General features: G+C 37.4%; 1 pseudogene; it reads right to left on the reverse strand.

Moving 5' to 3' along the window:
- Positions 1–1,428: 1,428 nt before the first annotated feature.
- On the reverse strand, positions 1,429–2,591 carry LOC101564183 (annotated as a pseudogene).
- Positions 2,592–5,908: the final 3,317 nt, after the last annotated feature.

Raw genomic sequence — 5,908 nt, forward strand, 5'->3', positions numbered from 1 at the left:
TCTGGCTTAGGTCTGGCTGCTGTGCTCAGCTCCTTCCTGCTGCGGACCTGGGCTAGGACTGTGTCTGGGGGTTCCCGGAAGTCAGCAGGAATTCCTACTCTTCGGGAGGGGTGGGTACGTAGGGCAGAGTGGTGTGGGGTGGCCCGAGGGGATGGGAGAGGGTCCGGCCCATGCTGCGCCTGGGCTGGGACTGGTCCTGCCTGCGCAGGGTCGCAGGAAGCTCTCCACACACTCACCGGACCTGGGCTAGGACTGGGTCTCAGTATAGAACATTCTTAATCAGTGATTGCAATTATTACATTTATAAATGTTCATTCAAGTACTAAATATCCAAAAACATTAAAATTATCAGTAAAAGTAACATTAGATGTAGACACACCTGTACAACGTTTCTTTTGATTTAGAAACACTTTTGTCGATAAGCGGCAAGTGACACTTAAAATACTGTCATTGGCTTTGTTTTATTTTGGTTGCAGATGATTTTTCACATTGTTTTTATCTGCAAGGACCTGATGAACAACTCACAACAACTCATTAAAGAGTCATTTCTACAAAATGATTCATTATTTCGGAAACAAACCCCCTAAAACAGAAGATCAGCTTAAAAAATAATGAGCCAAAATCGGTTTTCTTTGGCAAGACATCATTAATTCCTCACTCAATATTGGTTTGCTGTTACATACAAAGTATCAGAACACTTTGGTGTTTACCAACAAGCTGTTTAACAAGCTGAAGAAATTTTATAAGCTATGCTACTATAATAGCCAGGAAAGGTTTATGACAAAGTTGTGCTGAAATAAACGTCATCTGCTTGATTCCAGTTATTAATGAATCTTCCTTCAAAGAGCTCCCTCCTAATTTTGGCCTGAGTCTCAGGAATTAATAAAAGTTCCTTTGTCTGTTTCACTTTGGACTTCAGACCAATCCATTCTTGTTGCAGAACTTCATTCATTAAGTCTTGGGGTCCAATAGGTTTCTTACCTAGGGGAAAAATTTTAAAAATACATTTAAAGTACAAATGTCAAGGAAAAACATTAAACACAGTACACTGACTTACCAAATGAGGTTCAAAAAAATCTTTAAAATATTACCCACATTTTATAGAAAAAGTTGCACTTTGCCAAAAATATATCACTTACATAAAACATAAAATACTGGAAGTGAAGATCAGTGCATAGCAACAACACGCAGAGGACAAATAAGAAACATTACGGGCAGAAGATAATTTCGACAGTGATCAGTAACAGAGCTGGCAAAGCTGCACCTGTGGCCGGGCCTCTCCTCGCCACCCGGTCCAGGAGGCAGGTGGAACCCAAGTCCCCTCCCTTCCTGTTCATGGCTGAGGGCAAGAAAAACTGGGCCCATTCTCCTTCCATAAACCAATTTCCTCTGCTAATCCCAAGCACTCTGCTTCACTTCTGCTGTGTTTCAGAAGCGCAAACACATCATCAGGGTCATGAGCGTTAGGCTATCTCCTTGGTTGAGACAAGAGACACTAAGATAGCACATGACAAGGCTTAGCAGAGGGGAGGAGGAGTGTTCCGCAGTGGCAGGATGGCTGCAGGCTCCTTTCCTGTTGCTATCATCGTAGCTGCCACCGTGATCAGCCTCCTCCTCTCTCCTGGAGCTCTCATCCCGGGCTGCTTCTTGCTCTGGGTTTCCTCCAGGCGCTGCTGCACAGCCTTGAGCACCCACTCGCCGCCAGCCTCTTAAGTCAGTCTCACCAGCTCAGCGTCATCCGGCTCCACGTCATTCTTGTCACCAACCAGGATGGAAGACTCAACATTGATTATAACCATCCCTTTGTTTCTTCTTCTCCAACGGTCTAGGCGGTACGATGTTTCTTCTCCAAATCTGGGGTTGCTAAATTTTTCATACCCCTTGGGGTCTATCTTTTTCACACCGTGCCTCTGGAGCCAGGGAACCTTGGACAACTTCATGAAGGTCAATTGAGGCTTGTAATTTCTGCTGTCTCCTGCCAGGACACCTTTCTCTTGAAACGTCCTCTTTGCAATCTCTGCAGTCTCTAAAAGTGGGGGGATGTGGTCTCCGTCCGCCAGCTTCACAGAGCCGACCTGACTTCCGAAAGTGTCGGTTCCTTGGAAGGGCAGCGTCGGACGCCTCCCCTGGAGGACATCTTCTACTAAAGGCTTCAGTTGTGAACGCGCGTCCACGCCACTGATCACATCATCCTCACTTCACAAGTGCATCACTAGCAAGTTTAGATGGAAGGAGCCATCCCCAACTATCGCTTTCGCCAGCCGCTTATCTCGCTGTGTTATTGCATTTCACAGGGTCTTAATTCCTCCCGTGACCTTTTTGCTGGTAATGGGAATGGATAGAAGCCAGTTGGGTTGATAATCTTTGTGCTTTGTTTTCCTCTTCTTAATTTGCTTGTTCTTGATTTATTCCTTTTCTTCTCTCCTCTTTGAGTTTATCTGAGGCACATCGGTGACTTGGCAAGCATCTTCAGTATCTATAGTGACAAACAGCAGGCTGATCAGGGAATCCACAGCGCTGAGGGCACAGTCCTGGGAAGTGTCCTCTTCTCCTACTGTCACACATGCTGGAACTTGGTTCCCCAAACTCATCTTAGCATATAGTAGACAGTACTTGCATACTTATGCAGGCAGTTCTTATACCCTATTCTGTATTCTTGGTGCATTTTTACATTAGTTAACCAGCTTCTAAAAGTTTAGTCACGTTCTAACGCGTGGTAACCCCAAGTTAATGGAAGGCAGAGTCAATCAGCAACCCTCAACTGTTTTTACAGCTTCAATGACTTTTTACATGGATTCATGTAATGTATTTTACATAGTCCTGCATAACTACCATTTTTGAGAGCTCTTTATTCTTTATCCAAGACCATACAGCAACTTCTCTTGCCTTCTGGATTATGGTCTTTGTTGTTTTCTATATGCTACATCTGGAGATATTAGAATATTTTGAGTTTGTATAACTGGAAAATATTTTACTTTCAATTTTCAAAAGTATGTTTGCTAAGTGTAAAATTCAATAAGGACAGATCTTTTTTTTTTTTTCACTCCTTTGAATTAATTATTCTAGTTTCATACCCACTTGCTTTTTTTTTCTAATGTGTAATAAGATGCTATTTAATTTTGTTCTTCCATAGCTAATATTTTTATGTATATGCTTTAATGCTTTTCTCTTTACAATTAGTTTTGGATAATTTCATTTTTGTGCATCTTGGGATGATTTTATTCAGATTTCTTGTGCAAAAGGTTCATTTTTCTTGGAAATGTGGTGTTACAATTTCAACTAAATTCAGAAACTTTAAATCCTTAAATATTTATTGCTTACCCCTTTCTACTTTGAGAATTCTAATTATATGTAGGTTTCTTGATTTTGGCACAGAGTGAACTATTATATGACTGATATGTAAATTCTTCTTCATTTTTAGTTTAGACAATTTTAATTGTTACATTCATTTGTGTTTGTAAATAACTTATTTTCAATGTGCAGTCTAATATTAATCTCATGTTATGAATTCATTTCAGAAATATTTCTCTAAAATTCACTCTGTCTAAAACTTGCATCTTTCACATTTCAATATTTGTCTATGATTTTTAACATGCTATATGATTATAGATTTTTGATAAAGTTAATGAGAAAAAACCCATAGGAAAATCTAGATAGAAAAAAATGCATCAGGTCTGATTAGTGATTACATTAAAGGCAGTTAGAACATTCTTACATTGTGATAAAAATACATATAACAAAATTCTTCTTTTTTCCATGCTTATGTATACAATTCATTGTGTCATTAATTACATTTATACCATGTCGTTCAATTATTTGTGAATCTTTTGCATTATACTAAACAGAAACTCTATAATCATTAAGTAATAACTCCCTAATTCTCCAAAGACACTACTAACATCTAATGGGCTTTCTGTTAGAATAGTCCCATTATGGATAAATTATATAAAGTAAATATTCTTTGGCATATGGTTTATTTCATTTACCATATGTGTAGAAAATGGAATGAATATTGATGTGTAAGTGTCTGTCTAAATCTGTGTTCAAATCTGTTGTATGTATACTTAGGAATAAAATTGTCAAACCACCTAATAATTCTATATTGAACTCTAGGAGGAACCCTCAAATTATTTTTACAGGAGCCACACAATTTTATCTTCCCATTATATCTTTGTCATTGCTATATTCTTTCTTTGTTATAGTGGTCCTAATATGTACAAAGTGGCATCTCACATGAGTTTGGTTTTTGTGCCCTTACTGCTAAAAATAATTAGCATCTTTTCAAACCTACACAGCTATTTCTCATTTAACATATTACTTGTTAAATTCCAGGATTTTCAACCAAAGTTCTGTTTGGACTTATGACCTGCCATATGAACTTTTGATCTGTTCTTTTATTGTTTTGGTGCAGTTCTGCATATCTTGTTTATTTAAACTCTGTATTTTTATATAGTACATCTTGTTTATGCAGTGCTGTATTTTTCTGATTGTAGAGTAAAATATAGTAGCTTTATTTTCTATTATATATTACAGTGCTACTATATGTAAGAACTATGCAAAGCAAAGTTATTAAATTGATGTTTCTGTCCCACTTCTTTGCTCTGAATACTGTAATGTAACAGTGTTGGGGGACTTACAGCATGGATGCCGCAGCAGGCAGCTTCATCATTAAAGTCTCTGTAAGGGTCACCATCACTGGACATAGTGCCTTCTGAAGACAAATTCAGGTGACAACCTAGTCACAGGGCCAACTTTGTTGTAGAACAGGACTGCCTGGCTTGGCCACTTGAGCTTCCCATGTGCCCGCTAAACAATATGCTTTATTCTCAAGCACATCTAAAATAGTGGTCTGTTTTTAATTTGATTGCTGGTCTTTTTGGTTTTGTGTTGTTTCACAGATTCTCTATATTTATGGTTATTAAACCCTTAGCGTGTAAATGATTTACCAATGCATTTTCCCTATCTGTGTGTTATCTCTTCACTTTCCAGATGGTGCCCTGGATTTATTAAACTTAAATTTCATGAAATTTTCATATTTTCTTTTCACTTTTTGCTATATGTAAGAAGTGATTATGAAATTCAAATGCTGAAAACTTGATATTATGTTTATTTCTATGTTCTTATAATTTGAGCACCTAAAATCCAGTCACTGATTCATTTTGAATAAAACTTGGTGCATGGTGAGAAGTAGGGAACAAGTGCATTCTTGTGCAATGGAAAATCCAGTTGTTAAAACCACTCATTAAATACAACGTTACTGAAGGGGGAACCTTAGCCAAACTCAATTAACCATAGATATTTAGATTTATTTTTGGCCTCTCAATTCCATTCCACTTGTTTATATGACTATCCTTATTAAAATATCACATTGCTGAATATTTTTCATTATAATGATAGAAACCAACTCAAGCTATTAGATTGAACCAAATTAAATTGTTGCACTTACATGACCTAATTATTGACTATGATAGTTCCACTCATTTGGCTAAATTATCAACTATCAAGAAATATCTCTAAAGTCAGCTGGAATAGTTCGTCATGGAGGAGGAGTTCTCTTTAAAATGAAGAAAATACATTATCATAGAAAGGGGAAAGGATTATTGATATAAAAATACAAATAAGTCTACTACAAATTTCTTGGATGCTACGAACTAACATAATGTACCTTTAGGAGCTTGCCCCAGCAGAAACCATCTGATGATGTTTCCTAGGAAATTAAACAGCATTTATTTGCTGGGTTCACTGTATAATTCAATCAAACAGTACTATGTATTCCTGGTTAAGTCACTGGAGATTGTTTACATTTTCATTTCATGAAGGAAAAGTCTATAATTTGGTGTAGTAGTTAATACTGACAACAAGAAAATATTTTATCACAAGACAAGGCAGTAGTGTGAATTATACTCAG

This window comes from Octodon degus, unplaced genomic scaffold (genome assembly GCF_000260255.1).
Source record: "Octodon degus isolate 3935 unplaced genomic scaffold, OctDeg1.0 scaffold00046, whole genome shotgun sequence".
In the NCBI taxonomy this organism is placed as follows: domain Eukaryota; kingdom Metazoa; phylum Chordata; class Mammalia; order Rodentia; family Octodontidae; genus Octodon; species Octodon degus.